The following is a 19677-nucleotide window of genomic DNA, read 5'->3' as shown; positions in this document are numbered from 1 at the left end:
ACATATAAATATCTTGAAGAAGACACAGGTTTTTAATCTGTATTCAAGTTAGCGTTATTTATTATGATCCAATTCCTTGACATTGGGGAAATGCACCCTAGAGAATCCTCACTGATAATTGTCTTGGACTACAGACTTGTAACTAGACAAAACTTCTTCCTTTGTTTTTAGAATGAATACTGTCCTATACCATTTTTGTGTTCTTTTTCAGGTCTCATATACAAAGTTTATCCCAACAAGGTTTATACTTCTGGAATTAGTAAATTAATACCTATATGAATATATGAACACATCTAGTGCAATTCATCCAAACTAGTTATAATAGCTGGTTGCTATGTTCAGGACGTTGTCCCATCATATGTACATATGGGACAGCACTAACTGAACTTAGTGATTTATAATAAAAAGTAGGGAAGTCTTGCACTTAGGGTACAATGGGAAGTAGAATTCATTTTATTTTTATTGTATACATGCATGAAATTCTTAATTATAAAGAAATTATAATTTCTTAATTATAAAGCAAACTTTAAATAAGAGAGTTCATAATTTTTGGTTGCATATGACATTGAGTCAAATACACTTGTCCAAAATATTGAGCAAAGACAATTAAATTTTTGTTTTAAAGAATTCTGGCCGGGCATTGGTGGCACCTGCCTTTAAGCACTTAGGAGGCAGAGGCAGATGGATCTCTGTGAGTTCCAGACCAGCCTTGTCTACAAGAGATAGTTTCAAGATAGCCAACCTCCAAAGCCACAGAAAAACCCTGTCTTGAAAACAAAAAACAACACACACACACACACACACACACACACACACACAAGAATTCTGTCAATCATATAACAAATAGGAAAATGGATTTGCTTATGAAATGTATGGTTTACTACTACAAATACATAAGGAGAAAGGAGACGATAATGTTGACACATAAAAATATGTTTTTAAAAGGATATTTTATGTTCCAACAGGCTCAAAGGTAAATCTAAAAGCACATAAAACAATTCAAATTGTTATTGTTTTTATTTAATTTAAAATCAAATATTAATCTTTATTTAGGATATGGATAGTTGAAAGGATTTTACTAGAAGGTAGGAAGGGAAATGCCAATTTATGTGGAGAACAGGAGAAATGTGATCAAAATATGCTATTTACACACATAAAAACCCATTACTATATAAAATATATGCAATAAAACATAAATATAAATAGTTTAATTTCAATATTAAAATTAGAAAATATAAATAACTTTAAAAAGATATACAATCCATCCCAAATTAGTCCCTTAATTCCCTGAATTTTGAGAATCTTGTTTTATATTCCCCAATACTAATTAATAAAATTAATATATCTTGTTAAAACATTACAATAACAGGCAATTTTAATTTTGTTTTCAGAAATCATCATGTCTATCTACATATTCAAATTTTGACATTTAACTTCTCACTCTACTCTCATCACTTTCCTATCTCCATTATTCTAATTTGCTTTTTAATAATAAGACACCAACAAAAACCAAGTTTGGCAAGGAAAGGGTTTGCTTGTCTTATACTTCTAATTCACAATCCATCAGTAAAAGCAAGGCACAAACTCAAGCAGGAACCAGGAGGCAAACACTGAGCAGAGACCAAGGAGAAATGTTGCTTATTGCAATTCTCAGCCTGCTTTCTTATTCCACATGCCCAGGTGTGACCTCATCATCAGTGGGCTAGCCCCCTTAATCATTAATCAATAGATGTTCTTTGACAAATCTAATGGAAAGAGCTCTTCAAGTGAAGTTCTCCAAAAGTGACTATACTGTGTGTCAAGTTGACAAAAACAAACCAACAGTGTCACTGAAAATCTTCTCAACAAACTTCTACTTTGATTATCTTTTATTTGCTGATCTTAATTATAACTGCTCATATTAGCATGAGTGGATAAGCATTTAATGGATCATGGCAAATTAGTGGATACACTGCTGAGGAAAATGACATATCTTCCCTCAGTACAAATGACATCCCATGACCCCCTTTCCCTCATGCTTTACAAAAGAGTGAAAGTTCAAATCTTGTGCTGGTCTTGTTCACAAAAACACAGATGTAATATGTTCGTAAGTGCAAATTCGATGTTATGTCCAAAAGGCATGGATTAACAGCATTTCTGCAAAACCACTCATATAATTTCTGAATCTTCTTCCACAATGTTCCTTGAGCCTTAGAAGGTATAGATTTTTGTTTAGTGATGACCAGTCCACAGTTCCATTCTCTACATTTAGACCAACATTGAGTTTCTGCAATGAATGTTGCCCACTACACAAACACTTCACTTATAAAAGCTGAGAGCCACACTAATCCAAGGGTATAAGGAGAGGTATTCAAAAGGAATGTGACACCATATCTATTTAGCCAAAACATCAGTACTAAATTCTTCTCTGTGGCTCATGACATCACCAACCATAGGTTCATGACTGTTTACAAAATTAATCATGAATATCTTTTGGTAAAGCAGGGTTTAAAACCAAACAGAACATGCTTGGTTAACCCCACAAGTGCCATGCTCCTATTGTACTAGTGAACACATGTTGTGAGGAAAGTCATTGTTGTATGTCATATGGTCAGAGGGTATGTAGGATCCCTAATGACTTTTATCCTTGTCAGCTTAAATAAAACTTGCAAGAATTCTGAAAACTAGCTAGAAATGTGGAAAGTTTAAAGTACAGACACCTTGATTTTTCACTGTCCTACAATCAAAATGTGTCTTTAACAATAGCATCCAAAGATGTACTTCTGATGGAAACCAATAGGCTATACCATCATGAGTCCCTACTTGGTCCTCCCTGACCATCAACTCACACAGACTCACATACATTGGATCCTAGATGTTCATTTACTAACTATTGGCTACTGTCACTTGATATCTAGTCATGTATATTGCCTCCATTTAAACTTATTTTTATTAATTAGAGTTATTAGATGTTTTAATATGCATACAAAATAGAAGGTTTCCATTGGCATTTTCCTACATTCCTAGCTTTTTAAACCATAGTTCCTCATTTAAATCTTTCCTACCTGCCCAGATCATGCCCAGCAAAGTGTCCCAAAGGTGATATCCTACCTAACTACTTTCATAACACATGTGCTCTGCTATTCCCCTTCCTTTAGGCCAATTTCACCGTCTCCATTTTCAGTGGCCTTTCTTTCATTTCTTAGACTTGAAAGGCACTCCTAAAATTAAAACAAATTAGTCTAAACATTGGAAGAAAGAAAGGACATGCATACTCTGCAGAACATAGAATATTTGTTTATCTGGGCCTGAGAAACTTCTCTTAGTTGTTACTTTCATAATTTTATTTTTCTTTACAGATAAGTGAAATTCAATGGTATGTATGCAATATAATACGATTATCTTAGAACTGTTGTTAGGTATCTAGAAATGCTTCACAAACTGGTTCTTTTAACTGAAGTAGAAATGAGAACAGATAGGTCTAACTTTAGCGTTACTTAAAAATTCCATAGGGAAGTGTCTGCAACAGGTTGTAGGCCTTGTATCCATAAATAAATGCTGTCTTTTCCTTGTATCCACAGTGACAATTAATGACATTTGTTTTCTTGATATTAGTTATTCTGCTTGGAGAGAATAACTACTTAAATACATAAGCTGCTGTAGGGTCCCAAGTCCACTTAAAATTTTCTTTTGTTTGTAAAAATAGAAATTAAATTAGGAACATATTATATATGATAGACTGAAATAATATACAGTATTTGAAAAATCCCTGTAGAATCAGTTGGTGAATTTAATGATAAATAGCAAGATGCAGAAGATCCAATTGGAAGGTTTTACATTTAATCAGAACTATAAAAATGTTTAAAACATTCAAATACGTCAATCAATTGAAGGATCAGTTCAGTCATTGACTATTGTAAATTCTGTTATATAATATAAAGTTATTTGATTCTCAATAAAGAATCCCTGTTTAATTTTCAAAGCAAAAACCCAGTACTATAAAATGAATACCTCCTTGCTTAGGAACCACATTTTATTTTGACAAATGAAAGTGTATATGGTCAGGAAGAGGATGAACAGAGGTACTTGGAGGTCTGGGTATTCTGAGAAGCCCACGAGAATGAAGGTCACTGCAGAAGTCTGGTTTTCAGGAATTCTATGGAGAAAAGAAGAAAGTTAGTTCTGTCAAGTTCAGAACTAACATTTGTAGGAGAGAAGAGAAAGAAAAAGTACAGAACAGTTTGATGGGTACAATAGAATATAACTAAAAATAAGAGGTTCCTTTTTTATTATTTCAAGATTTTGTTTATGTGACACAAAGGCATGGAACAATATTTTCAGCTTATTTGGAAAAGATCATTAAGACAAGATGAAAGAATTCAGAATTTAGCAAGCTATGTTCCAAGTGAACAAGGCCACTACTAGCATAGACTGCTGCTTTCCTGAAAATGGCCCCTCTAAACACTTCCATGAATTTAAAAGTTAGGAAAACTGTTCTTTCACAGTAAATAGAAATTGCCATTGTCTACAACTTATTTGTTTTTTGCCATCCCCATAAATCAGAGCTTAAAGTAAAACACGAAAAACTGGTCCTCTTAGAATACAGATCACAGGTGGGTGTTAAGATTGTGATACAGCAGAAAGTGTCTCAAAGAAGAAGAAGATAGAAAAGTAAATGTTAGCATTTTGCAACTTGCTAATTTTGGTATTTGACTTCTTTTCTTATTTATTTTCCCTATAAATATTTTTGTACCTGAATAACATAATTTCAAAATATATTATGGATTTTTATTATGGCAATTCATCAAACATTTCTATTCATTTTGAACTGATTTGAATTTTAAAGTTATATTATTTGACTAATGTTATTTTATTCATGTTAATTTGCTCAGAAAAATGGTATGCTATGCGTGCAATGGGGAAAATATTTAAAAGCATTCCAAACATTTAGTGTGTGGAAAGTTTTCATTTTTTAGTAGTATTGATTAGGATAAAAATTACTGATTTAAAATAAAATATGAACCAGACAAGAATTTTAACATCTTAATAATTTTTAAAGCATTTTCCAAGAAAATTGTCAAAACAGAGAATGCTTTAAAATATGCTTAATATTCCTAAATATTACTAGTCACTTCTTTAACAGTACAAAGACAGTTTACTAACATGAAACTTTAAAAAAAATAAATGGTCTGGAGAGCAACCTAAATGCATTTAAAAGCCATTCTGTTTTCTCAAAGGACCCCAGTTCTGATCTCAGCACTCAGGAATGGCTCACAGATTCCCATAACTTTAGCTCTGGGGATTAGGACATTTCCTGTCATCCATAATCACCATTACAGATTTGACAAACATGCATGAAGACATAAATATACACTTGTATGGAATAAAAATAAATCTTAAGAATAAAACAAAATATGCAGGAGATATACATCTTAAGTATTAAATACCTTATGGCAATCTAGCATGCACACAGTTATACATAGGTGTACACACTTAGGAATAAAATAATAACAGTGTCCTCAGGAACTATGGTGTGGATGCTTCCTCATACTATCTATCAACTAAACAAATACTACTATCATTCTTGATCATAGATGTTCTTCAAAGTGAATGATAGTGAATTAAGAGACTTGTGGCTCTTCAAGATGCTGAGGATAATGGACTGATGAGCACTGAGTTATGAACCTGGAGTTGATAGTACATCCTGGGAGGATCAGGAAACACTGTGGAAGAAGGAACAGAAAGACTGTAAGATTCCAAAGATAGGTATTAGGAGTGGCAATGCTATCTTCCAGGGATGGCACAGCTCTTGAAACACTGCTATATTTGTTTGTGTTGTCTCTATATCAGCCGAAGCTGTCACTACTCCTGGATCAAAATAGTGTTCACAGGACTTCACTCCTTATGTAATTATAAATAATATTGGATTCTGGGGTAAACATAATCATTCGCTTCGAGTGGATACCAAATAACAGGCCCATCAGGCTCTACTGCACAGTTCCAAACACATGGCTATACAGAATATTTTGAGATCAGATGCACAAGAAACAAAATAAATTTTAAAAAGCCTATAGTGTAGGACAGTAAATTGTGCAAAGCTGGTGATAGCGGGGATGACAATAAGACCAGAAAGTGCAGATTGTGAAAGTAAAAAGAATGCATGCACTACTTGTGTATGATTTTGTCAAAGAGCAACCTTAGCTAGTAAAAATAGCTCATGTGACATTTTGAAAGGCATATACACGATCATGCTTGCATGACAGTCATGACCTTAAGGATTGCATATACTGTAGGAATGAAACATGAAATCTACATTGCTTTTTCTTTCTCATTTTAACTGACATAATATTTGACAACCTGTTGTAATGAACATACATATCTGCACAAATTTAGTTTTCTCTTCTGTTTTCAATATTCTTGTGCATTATTGAATCACTCTGTGATAGGTTTTACCCAGTGTATTTGTATCCTCCATGTACAGTCAAGCAAAATATTTGCTGTTTCTCAATTAGTGGAAGATAATGTATTTTGTTCCTTTAAATTTTATCTGACACCAGATCTCACATAGCCCACTTGGGCCTTAAAATAACTAGTAGTCTCACCTTGCTGCATTCATAGGACACAATTAAGATTGTCCTTGCAGTCCTGATCTTCCAGACTCCACCCTGTAAATGCTCACCTGCATTGAGTTATGAAAATTTGGATTTTCTTTGTTTTCCTAATATGTTTTCTTCCTTGATTGAAAATATCCAGTAGAAAACCATGAAGAATCAATCTATCGTAGTAAGGATTCCTCACATAGGGAAGAAAGTTGGATATCAGGTTGCTGGGATGCACAAAGCTGGTTTTTCCTTGTAAAGAATACTAGGGTCCCTCATTCAAAAGAAATAACAGAACTGGAAAACTCACCTAAATACAGAGGGTCCCACGTGATGCATTTACTTAACAATTCTTTTTTAAGTCTAAGAGTTATGAAAATCTTCTTGAGTACTAGTAAATAAATAGAAATATCCCTGGAAGTTTTTCCGTCAGCAGTATAATTTGGCAAGTGTTTAAATGAAGGTTGGCTACTTACTTAGACAAACTCAAAATTACCAGACCAAACACTGTATCTAAAAATTGAATACTGGTTCTGAACTTTGGTACAAATACATGTTATCAAGTCTTTGGGGACCAAGGCATTAGGGATTATCACAGAAAAGTTACCTGGGAGGCTACAATTAGAAAAATTAGATGTAACATTCTTTCATGTGATTATATGTTACATCTCTAAAGCCCTTGGGCATTTGTAATATCAACTTTACTCTGTAATCATAATAAATGTGCATTAATTTTAATAAATATAAAGTAAATAAAAATGCAGAAGAAAGAGGTCATAACTATTTCCAAGAAAATTTGGCTACATATATAATGTACTTACATATAAGTATACATTACTTATATTTTATATATACATATATATTTTAATATATACATATGTATTTACCCTTTGCTATCCTGGACATGGGAATTTCTTATCTATCCAGGTGTTATCTTCCTGAAATCTATTCATAAATGCAGTAACCAGTAAACATAAAATGTCAAATTCTATACTCACATGATTTCATACTTTTAAAAATTTTTATTTATTTGCTTATTTTTATGTGTATGAGTGTTATGCCTGCATTTACATCTGTGCACAATATATACAGCTGGCACCCAAAGAGGTTAGAATAGGTCTGGAGTTTCGTTTGAACTGGAATGACAGGTGACTATGAGCATGATGTAGTAGCTATGAATTGAACCTGGCTACTCAGTAAGAGCAGCTAGTGCTCTTAACAACATCTCTCTTGCCCTCTGCCACCCTTTTATGAATGTATATGTCTGAAGGGTAAGTTATGTGCAAGTGTATCCTTGTGCCCTCATAGGTCAGCAGTGTCTTATTCTGTAGTTGTAGATACAGACAAACAGTATTTGGGTTCTTAGGAAGAGTAGGCTGTGCAATCAACCACTGAGTTATCTTTCTTGACCAATAATGTCATTGTTAAATCTCACCATAAAATTATATTTTGATGAACATTTGTGATATGTACATAGATATATACAACATTGGCTATAGAAAACTATTAGAGCATTTTCCTTAGGTCCAAATAGTCTATCAGTATTGCCTTGTATCATTAATGTTTGTAGACAGGAGTGAAGTTCAATAACAAGGCAACTATAAATTCCTAACAAAAATATGTGTATCATTTTATAATATGTGATTTTATTGGTATTTCTGCATGTTGGTAGATATGAACCACTGGCTACAGTAACTAAAATGGCAAAAAATGTTGTCTTGGTATTCCTTTCACATATCCACAGATTGAACATTTTTAAACTTACTATCTCCTATAGATTATCTATATAAATACATAGATAATGAATTATCATCTAACTACAGTTAATATCCATATAATAAAAAGACACATAAATATATATCAAAAACTGATGAGTAGATTTATAAACATAAAAAATATGTATGGACAGGTAACATTAAAGTAGCAACTTTTCAGTCTTTGTGAACCTAGGGAAGAGTTAGTGCAGGGAGGGAAACTGTAGTCAGAATATACTACATGAGAGAAGTATCCATTTTCAATTAAAAAATAAATTTAAAAAGTAGCAATGCTTAAGAGAACAATGTACACTAGTGGGATATATATTTAAAATTATCCAAATAAAATCTTAGTGAATAACTACTGTTGACTAATTTGAAATAAATCGCATTCCAGCTGTTTGCATTTAAGATGGCTAAATATAAAATGTGGATTGAAAAGTTCTCTCAGTGACTTGTAGCATGCACTGGGCTTACACTGAGTCCTTAATTTTGATTCCAAGCACCCATACTTGTTGTTTCAAAATGTCTGTAATCCAGCTTCTTATGTAATCAAGGCCACTTAATCCCTCCGTTGACCTCAAAGTCACCGGCAGTTGGCCACAGAACACATAGAAGAAATACCTGATGAAAATAAAACAAAAATCCTTTAAAATATAATCACAATTTGTGAGACCAAATGAAGTTTAATCCACTATTTACAAGTATATTAAGAGTGATTTGTAAGGCTTATATTTTGTTTTTGGTATTGAATAAAATGTCCAATGTAAAGTAGCCATTGAATTAAATATAAACATTTCATTCATTTTGCTATTTCTTAATAACTCTAAATATATACTTTCAAATAATCTCACCAGTTTCCTTAAAAAGTACCTTCAGGTTATAATAAAAATAACTCACCACTTCCACAAATCTAACTACAAATACAAAAAATAAATCTGTTAAAGAGTATACGCATCATAAATTTCTGAACCTTTTCATGTCCTAAGCCATTATCGGTCTTTTGGTGTTTTTGAAAATAAAATACCTTATGATTTCTAATAGTTGGGATCATAAGGCAAAATGTCACACTTGTGAAGCTAACCTGGACTACACAAGTGTTCATGTTTCAGAAGAAACTTGAAAATTAAAAAAAAAAAAAAAAACAATTTTTGGGGGATTTTTGTTTTTGTCTTTTTGGTTTTTTGAGACATGGTTTCTCTGTGTAGCTTCGGAGCCTATCCTGGCACTCGCTCTGGAGACCAGGCTGGCCTCGAACTCACAGAGATCAGTCTGCCTCATTCTCCCGAGTGCTGGGATTAAAGGCGTGTGCCAACAACACTGGGCTAAAATTTATATTTTTTATGATATGCTAAATTCAGATGAAGTTGGTTTTTTTTAATTTTGCTTTTCAATATTTTTTCTCTCTTAGATACATATTTTTGGGATATCATTGTGTGATGTTTCACTCTTTTGGCTTTCTTAGAGGCCCACCACCCAGCAAATGAAGGCTTATTCTTAGTTATGACTGCCCAGCATTTGCTTGGCTTGTTTCTTGCCAGCTTTTTTAAGTTAAATTATCCCATCTCCCATCTATCTATGGCATCAGGGCTTTTGTCTTTCCTTATTCCTGCATACCTTTTCTTTCTTTCTTACTCTGTATTTGGCTGTGTAGATGGGTGGCTGGGGGCTGGCATCCTCTTTCCTCTTCTGTTCCTTCTTCCTCCCCTCCCACATTTATCCTCCTGTTTATTCTCTCTGCCTGCCAGCCACACCCATCTCTTTTCCTGCCTTCCCCTTGACCATTGAGCTCTTTATTAGACCATCAGGTGTTTTAGATAGATACAGTAACATAACTTCGCAGAATTAAACAATTGTAACATAAATAAAAGTAATATACCATAAAATAATATTCCCCACCACAGTATTTTATGTATACATACACACATACTAGCAATAATATAAAATATTTAAATTGTGGTTAAGTTTTTAAATTAATTGTATAGTCTGCAATATTGGCTTTGCTCCAGTCATCATGTAACAGTTAAAAAAGCAACAATGAATACAAACCTTCTCTTTTCTTCCATTTTGTATATTTCAGAAGATGGGTAAGAGACACAATAGCCACAGAGATACACTAGAAATACAAATATTTTAAGGCATCGAAGAAAATATATTCTTTTTTAAAAACCATAATATTTCATTGATTCTTTTGGGAATTTCATATCATGGGTGCCACTTCCACTCATTTTCCAGGATCTTCATATCTGCCTTTCCCCTTTGTAGTGTCCCCTGACAAAGGAAAACTAAAAATTAAATAATAGAAATGAGATAAACATAAAATTAAAATAATATTATTAATTAAAAACAAAATAAACAAAAACTTCACTCCTCCATCTTTCACAACTCTTCATCACTTCTTTATTCATCTTAGAGCTACTATGTGTCATGTAGTATATACACTCCTGTCCATACTATTTACTTACAAATGTTCATTATTTAATATGTTATTGGTCAAATTCAAGTCCTGTGGTGTCTAGTATAGCATCAAGACTGAACCCACACCAAAAGCCTCTCAGATACCCTGCAATTGCCCATGTCATGGAGAGCCTGAATATATAGTCAGAACTATATATAGGACCATTCCCTTAATGAACTTGTTGGACAGTATACACACCAGGCCCTAGATGTGTACCTGGGTGGTAGCTGAGTTTTTGTGACTGGGCTGCTGTGACCACCCCCTTCGGGTGAGTGAAAGAACCAGTTCTCTCATACCCATGGAGAAAGGTGTGGCTAGCTTTCAAAGTGCAGGAGACAGGCAAGCTTTGGTGCAGGAAAGTTTTCCTGTCCCAGGGTCATCCAGTCAATTTTCACAGGCAAAGGGCAGGTGGCCTTTAGTGGAAGTTTGGGCCATAGGCATCACCATAGACCCTGGATGCAGAAGGGCCATGGACACAGACATTGCCCATGGCAGCAACCCAGAAATATATGTCACCCTGGCTCCAGGTAGGGTGGCAAGCGGGCCTCCAACATCAGTACCTTAACACCTTTGCCTCTTCATATCTGCCTTTCTCCACAAGAAAGGAACAACTCTATCACTCTGCCCCCCTTGGTCCACCATACATCTGTTTATCATTATGGTACCTGGCTATGTTTCTTCTCCCTGCCTAAGGCAATGGCTTTGGGCAGGACAGTGTGTTTGCATGTTCATGTGCATGATGTGCACACATGCTTGTATGAGGGAGAAAGAGAGAGAGAGAGAGAGAGAGAGAGAGAGAGTGCATTCATCCATGTCTGCATAGTTTGTCTACATGGAACTGAGGTTCATGTACTACTCTTCTCCCAACCTAGGGCAAAAAGCCAGAAAATACATTCTCAAATTATAAGACATTGTCAAAATTATTGTCCAAAGAGACACCTAATATTCCTGGAGGCTTTTATGTCTTCCTAACATATATTTAATTGGTGCGAATGTCATGAACAACCTTGTCTTCTTCCTGATTTTACTGGAAATGTTTTGGAATTCTTTAAGCTTTGGTTGATGTTGGCTTGCTGTAATTGCCTTTACTATGTTGATATATGATCCCCTGTATCCACAGTGTTACCTGGTACTTTTATTAGAAAGAGCTGTTGAATTTTGTTAAAGGACTTTTCTGCATCTAATGAGATGATCCTGTATTTTTTTGTCTTTGTTTTTATATGCCAGAACACAGGAATATTAGCTGTCTATTATGTCTTTGGGATATATACCGGAGTGATATGGCTGGGTCTGGAAGTATATTGATTCCCAATTTGCTGAGGAATTGTTGTATTGATTTCCATAGTTGTTTTAAAAATTTGCACACCCTCCAATAATGGAGGAATATTCCTTTGCTCTAAATACCAGTATGAGCTATTACTGGTGTTAACCAGCTTAACCATACTGACAGGTATGAAACGGAAACACAGAGTAGTTTTGATTTGCATATCCCTGATGACTAAGAATGTTGAACATTTCTTTCAGTTGTTCTGAGCCATTTGAGATTCCTCTAGTGAGAATTCTCTGTTTGGATACATACCACATTTTTAAATTGGATTACTTGTTTTTTGATGTCTAGTTTCTTGAGCTATTTTTATGTTTTCGTATCAATCCTCTATCAGGTGTGGATTGCTAAAAATATTTTTCCATTTTGTAGGCTGTTGCTTTGTCCTACTGAGAGTGTCCTTTGCCTTATAGAAGCTTTTCAGTTTGGGGAGGTCACATTTATCAGTTGTGGAGCTTAGTGTCTCTACTATCAGGTTTCTAGTCAGAAAATCGTCTCTTGTGCCAATGCACTCCAGATTATTTCTTGTTTTCTGTTCTATCAAGTGTTGTAATTTTTAAAAAGTGACTCAAAAGACAAAGAAATCATGAAACAGAATTCAAGCAGAGGGGCTTTTTATTACCAGGAAATGGATCATAAAAGCGGGGAGGGAGACCAGCCTTCAGGAACAAGAGCTGTGGGAGGACAGAGAGAGAGACAGGAGAGAGTGGGGAGAAAAGGGAGGGAGGGAGGGAGGGAAAAACAGACAGAAGAGAGGGATGGGAGGTGGTGGGCAGGGCCCTTTGAAAAGGGAACAGTGTCTAGGCACAGTTGGTGCTCTCAGTGGCAGCAGCTGAGGGCATAATCTGTCAGCACTCCAAAGGCAGGCCAGTACAAATGCCTAAATACTAACTACATCAAGTTAAATGTATCTGTTTTTATTTTGAACACTTTGATCCACTTGGACTAAAGATTTGTGCAGGTTAACAAATATGGATCTATTTGCATTCTTCCATGTTCATATATCCAGTTTAACCAGCCTTGATTGTTGATGATGCTGTCTTTTTTCCATAGTGGATTTCTGACTTCTTTATCAAAAATCAATTGTCCATATATGTTTGTATTTATGGTTGGGTCTTCAGTACAACTCCTTTAATCAACACGTCTGTGTTTATGACAATACCATACAGTTTTATTATTATAGCTCTGCAGTACATCTTGAAATCAGGAGTGGTCATACCTACAATATTTATTTCTCTGATTGTTCAGGATTGTTTTAGCGATTATCCAGTTTTGTTGTTGTTCTATATGATGTTGAGAATTGTCCTTGCGATGTCTATAATGAATTCTGTTGAAATTTTGATAGGGATTAACTTGAATCTGTAGACTGTTTTTGTTTTTGCTGTTAATTCTACTGATCCTGGGGCACTGGAGATTTTTCTACCTTATGATATCATCTTCAAATTCTTTTTTTCAAAGACACAAAGGTTTTATCATAGAAAATTTTCACTTTATGGATTAGAGTTACTCCAAATTATATTTTATTATTTGAGACTGTAATGAAAATGTTGTTTCCCTGTGTTCTTTCTTAGTCCATTAGTCATTTTTGGTTCATTTTTTTTCTTTGTTTTAGACAGGTTTTCTCCTTGTGGCTTTGAAGCCTATCCTGGCTGACCTTAAACTCACAGATGTCCACATGCCTCTGCCTCCCACCACCACCAGGCCACCTTTAGTCATTTATATATAGAACAGCTACTGTTATGTTTGTTGTTGTTATTGTCATTTTTTGTTGTTGTTTTCAGGTTAACTATGTATCCAGCCACTTCACTGAAAGGCTGAAGGTGTTTATCAGCTATAGCTCTCTGGTGGGATTCAATGGTCACTTATGTATACTACTGTATCTTCCTCAGATAATAATACTTTCACTTCTCCCTATCCAATTTCTATGCTGTTGCTCTCCTTGAGTTATCTTAATTCTCTAGCTACCACTTCAATACAATAGTAAATAGACATGGATAGAGTGAATAACATTGTCTTGCTCCTGGTTTTAGTGGAATTGTTTTAAGTTTCCATCCATTTAGTTTGATGTTGGCTATAAGCTAAGACTTCTATCATGAAGGGGTATTAGATTTTTGTCAAAAGCCTTTTTTGTATTTAATCAAGTGATTATGAGTTTTTACTTTTAATTTGCTTATAAGTTGGTATAGACTGACTTATTTTTCATGTTGAATTATTCTTGCTTCTGTGGGATGAAGCCTACTTGAATATGGTGGATGGTATGTTTGATATTTTATTGCATTCAGTTTGCATATATTTTATTAAGTATCTTCACACCTATGTTCATAAGGGAAATTTGTCTATAATTTTTTTCTTTGCTGAGTCTTCATGTGATTTGGATATCCATATAACTGTGTCCAAATAAACTGACTAGTATAATGTTCCTATTTTGGTCTTATAATGTTTCTTCTGCTTCTATTTTGGAAAATAAAATTAGGAGTATTGATGTTAACTCTTTCTTGAAAATCTGGTAGAATTTTGTCCTAAAATTATATTTTCCAAATCTATTTATGGTTGGGAATCTTATAATGACTGCCTGAATTTTACTGGGAACATGGGTATACTTAAATTGTTTATCTGATCTTGATTTAACTTTTGGTAAATAATAGTTATTGAGAAAATTATTTCTTTCTTTTAGATTTCCCAATTGATGAAGGACAGGATTTTGGTGTACCCATGAGTCTCTGTCTTGTTACATTTCTTACTCAGTAGAGAGTTGTTCAGTTTCCATGAGTTTGTAATCTGTCTATTATTTCCCTTTTTTTCCTTTTTTGTATTAGAAAGAAAATAATTTTACCTGTCAATCCCAGGTCCCTCCCCCGCCCCAACTAATGCCCTACCTATCCCATATCATTTCTGTTCCCCAGGGAAGGTGAGGCCTTCCATAGGGGGTCTTCAAAGTCTGTCATATTCTTTGGGATAGGGTCAAGGCCAACCCCCTTATGTCTAGGCTCAGGGAGTATCCCTTCATGTGGGATGGGCTCCTAAAGTCAATTCCTATGGTAGCGATAAGTACCGATCCACTACAAAAGGCCCCATAGATTTCCAAGGTCTCCTCACTGACACCTACATTCAGGGGGTCTGGATCTGTCCCATGCTGGTTTTCCAGCTATCAGTCTGGGGACCAAGAGTTCTCTCTTGTTCAGGTCAGCTGTTTCTGTGGGTTTCACCAGCCTGGTATGGACCACTTTGCTCATCAGTCCTCCTTCAATGCATCTGGATTTCAGTTCAGTTCAAGGTTTAGCTGTGGGTGTCAGCTTCTACTTCCACCAGCTTCTGGATGAAGGCTTTATGATGGCATATGAATTAGTCATCAATCTCATTATCAGAAGAGGGCATTTAAGGTAGTCTCTCCTCTGTTGCTTAGATTGTTATTTGGTGTCATCTTTGTAGCTCTCCAGACATTTCCCTAGTCCCTGATTTCTCTTTGAACTCATAATATCTCCATCTATTATATTATCTCTTATCTTGCTCTCTTCTGTTCTTCCCCCAACTCAACCTCCCTGTCCCATCATGTCTTCCTCACCCCTCCACTCCTCCCCTTCTCATTCTCCTAGTTCCCTCTCCCCTCCCCCCATGGTCCCAATTTGCTCAGGAGATCTTGTCCCTTTCCCCTTCTCCACGGGACCATGTATGTATCTCTTAGGGTCCTCCTTGTTTACCAGTCTCACCGGCAATCTTGGGTGAAGGCTGGCAATCCTTTACTCTATGTCTAAAATCCACATATGACTGAGTACATACAATGCCTGTCTTTTTGTGACTGAGTTACTTCACTCAGAATGGTTTCTTCTAGTTCCATCCATTTGCCTGTGAATTTCAAGATTCCTTTTTTTTTCCGTTGAATAGGACTTCATTGTATAAATGTAACACATTTTCTCTATCCATTCTTCAGGTGAAGGGCATCTAGGTTGCTTCCAGTTTCTGTCTATTACAAATAATGCTATTATGAACATAGTTGAACAGATGTCCTTGTTGTAGGTATGTGCTTCTTTTGGGTATATGCCTAAGAGTGGAGTTGCTGGATCTTGTGGTAGACTGATTCCCATTTTCCTGAGGAGTCACCATACTGATTTCCAAAGTGGCTGTACAAGTTGGCACTCCCACCAGCATTGGAGGAGTGTTCCCCTTTCTCCACAACCTCTCCAGCATAAACTATCATTGGTGTTTTTGATTTTAGCCATTCTAACAGGAGGAAGATGGTATCTCAGAGTTGTTTTGATTTGCATTTCCCTGATGGCTAAGGATGTTGAACACTTTCTTATGAGGTAGACTGATAGACAGTTCTCAATAGAGGAATCTAAAATGGCTGAAAGACACACAAGACTTAGAGTCTGTAGAACACCCAGCTAGACCCTTATGTCTTTCATCATTTCTGTTGAAGGAATGTTGAAGGAACCCCAGAAATATTTCTAATAGGTCTGCCTTTATATGTTATTTGGTCTTCTTCCTTTGAAGCTGTTTATATTCTTTCTTTGTTCTGTATGTTTAGTGTTTTGATTATTATGTGGCACAATTACTTTCTATTCTGGTTCATCTATTTGGTGTCCTGTATGCTTCTTGTACCTATATAGGAATCTTGAGTTTTATATTTTAAATTTATTATTCGCTAATATTTTATATCTCAAACACAATTTTCCTTCCCAGTCCCTTCCCCTGTGTCCCCTCTTGCCCAATTCACTACTCCTCCATTTTTCTTCAGAAAATTTTTCTACAGGCTTCTAGTGGATATCAACCAAGCATGGCATATCAAGTTACAGAAAGACTGGGCACTTTGCATATTAAGGCTGGATGATATAACCCAGTATGAGGAAAAGAGTCCCTGTTTCCATTGTTGGGACCACAAGAACAACGTACAGATATATATATATATATATATATATATATATATATATATATATATATTCTGCTAAGAACCAAGTTTAATTTCCCTCATGACATTTCTTGTGATGGCCGTGATAATTTTGGCTCCTAAAATTCTTCCTATCCCTCTTCTACAGGATGCTCTGAGCTATGTTTAATCTCTCATGAAATAACTGTCAACTAAAGATGGAGAAATAGCTGAATCATTGAAGTCTGAGCTCACAACAATAGGAAGCCTCTGCTTCTTTAGTTTAGGTAAATTTTTTCTATGATTTTGTTAAAAATATTCTGGGATTTTGAGCTTTGATACTTCTCCTTCCTCAATTCCTATTAATTTTAGATTGAGTAGTAATAGGGTTCACATTCCCTTGATGTTTTGTGTCAGTAAATTTTTAGATTTAACATTTTTTGAGTTGTATATCCATTTATTCTACCACATCTTCAATGTCTAAGATTCTCTCTTCCATCTCTGATAATCTGTCAGTTTTTATTGTCTTTGTTGATGCTGCTTAAATTGTTAAATTTTTCATTTCTAAAATTCCCCCAGTTTCTTCCTAGATTCCTGTTTCATCTCTGTATTTTCAGAGAGCAAGATGGCTGTATTTTACCCAGTTTACTACCATTCTGAGCGGTTTTGTACATAGGGATGCTATTGGTGTTCAAGTTTGGCTTTCTGGTGCAGAAGGCCTGTGGTTGATCAGGAGGTGCCTTCTAGAGATAAAGGCTGAGAGTAGCAATGTGTGAGGGGACGAAGTTTGGGGTGTGATGGTCTGTGGGATTCACAGGAGACAAGCTCATTTTTAAGAATTTTCATATACCTTCTTGAAGATGCAAAAGATGGCAAGCAACTAACCAAGAGCACAATTTTACCTAATATGCACTTGAAATTATATAATTTCTTATTAATAAAAATGTATGAAACATAAACCCGACAATCATCATTGATGACATTCTTGGGCTACAAATATCATTAGAAGAGGTATGTTTTAGGGTGCAATTGGAGGTAGACATGATGTATACTTCATTGTATACATGTGTGAAATCTCAATTATAAGGAAAATTTAAATAAGACATGTAATTATTGATTACTGGTTAATGGAGATATCTTCTGTACATATGTTTCTTCTATTGGTTGATGAATAGAACACTGTGACCAACAAGGCAGCAAGATAGGTGGATGTAGGTGATGATGAGAATTTTGGAAGTTGTAGGCAAGATGTAGTTGTGATGTATCAGGAAAATGAGTTGCAGGTCTGGCATTTTCTGGTAAACCAAAACCATGTGGAAATACATATATTAGTAGTTATGGGATAGTAATTAGCACAGAGGTAGTCAATAAGAAACTCTAGTCTTAAAACAGCAGCCCACAGACTGGGAAAAGATATTCACCAACCCCACATCTGACATAGGGCTGATATCCAAAATATACAAAGAACTCAAGAAGCGAGTCTCCAAAACACCAAACAATCCAGTTAAAAACAAATCTGAGATATCATCTTACTCCTTTTAGAATGGTTAAAATAAAAAACACCAATGATTGTTTATGCTAGAGAAGATGTGGAGAAATGGGAACACTCCTCAAATGCTGGTGGGAGTGCCAACTTGTACAGCCACTTTGGAAATCAGTATGGCAACTCTTCAGGAAAATGGGAATCAGTCTACCACAAGATCCAGCAATTCCACTCTTAGGCATATACCCAAAAGAAGCACATTCATACAACAAGGACATCTATTCAATGATGTTCATACAGCACTATTTGTAATAGCTAGAACCTGGAAGCAACCTAGATGCCCCTCACCTGAAGAGTGGATAGAGAAAATGTGGTATACTTACACAATGGAGTAATACTCAGAAGAAAAAAAATGAAATCTTGAAATTTGCAGGAAAATGGATGGAATTAGAAGAAAACATTCTGAGCGAGGTAACCAAATCACAAAAAGACAAAAGTACTCACTCATATGTGGATTTTAGAAATAGAGCAAAGGATTACCAGCCTAAAATCTACACTGCCAGAGATGCTAGTTAACAAGGAGGACCCTAAGAGAGACACACATGGTCCCCTGTAGAAGGGGAAAGGAACAAGATCTCCTGAGCAAATTGGAAGCAAGGGAGGAGCGGAGAGGGAGCTAGGAGAATGAGAAGGGAAGAATAGAAGGGGTGACAAGGACATGAGGAAGCAGAAAGGTTGAGTCAGGGGAAGAATAGAAGAAAACAAGAAAGGAGAAACCATAATAGAGGGAGACATTTTTGGTTTACAGAGAAATTAGGCACTAGGGATATGTCTGGAGATCTACAAAGATGACACCAACTAACAATCTAAACAACAGAGGAGTGGCTACCTTGAATGCCCGCCCCTGATAATGAGATTGATGACTGTCTTATATGCTGTCCTTTAGCCTTCATCCAGCAGCTTGTGGAAGTATAAGCAGACACCCAGAGCTAATCACTGAACTGAGCTGGAATCCAGTTACAGAGAAGAATCAGTGATGAGCAAAGGGGTCCAGAACAGGCTAGTGAAACCCACAGAAACAGCTAACCTGAACAACAGGGAGCTCTTGGTCCCTAGACTGATAGCTGGGATACCAGCATGGGACTGATCCAGACTCCAAGAACATGGGTTTCAGTGAGGAGACCTCAGAAATCTATGGGACCTACTGTAATAGTTC

The sequence above is a fragment of the Cricetulus griseus genome, chromosome 6 (assembly GCF_003668045.3).
Source record: "Cricetulus griseus strain 17A/GY chromosome 6, alternate assembly CriGri-PICRH-1.0, whole genome shotgun sequence".
Lineage (NCBI taxonomy): Eukaryota > Metazoa > Chordata > Mammalia > Rodentia > Cricetidae > Cricetulus > Cricetulus griseus.
Note: the sequence above shows the minus strand (reverse complement) of the source record.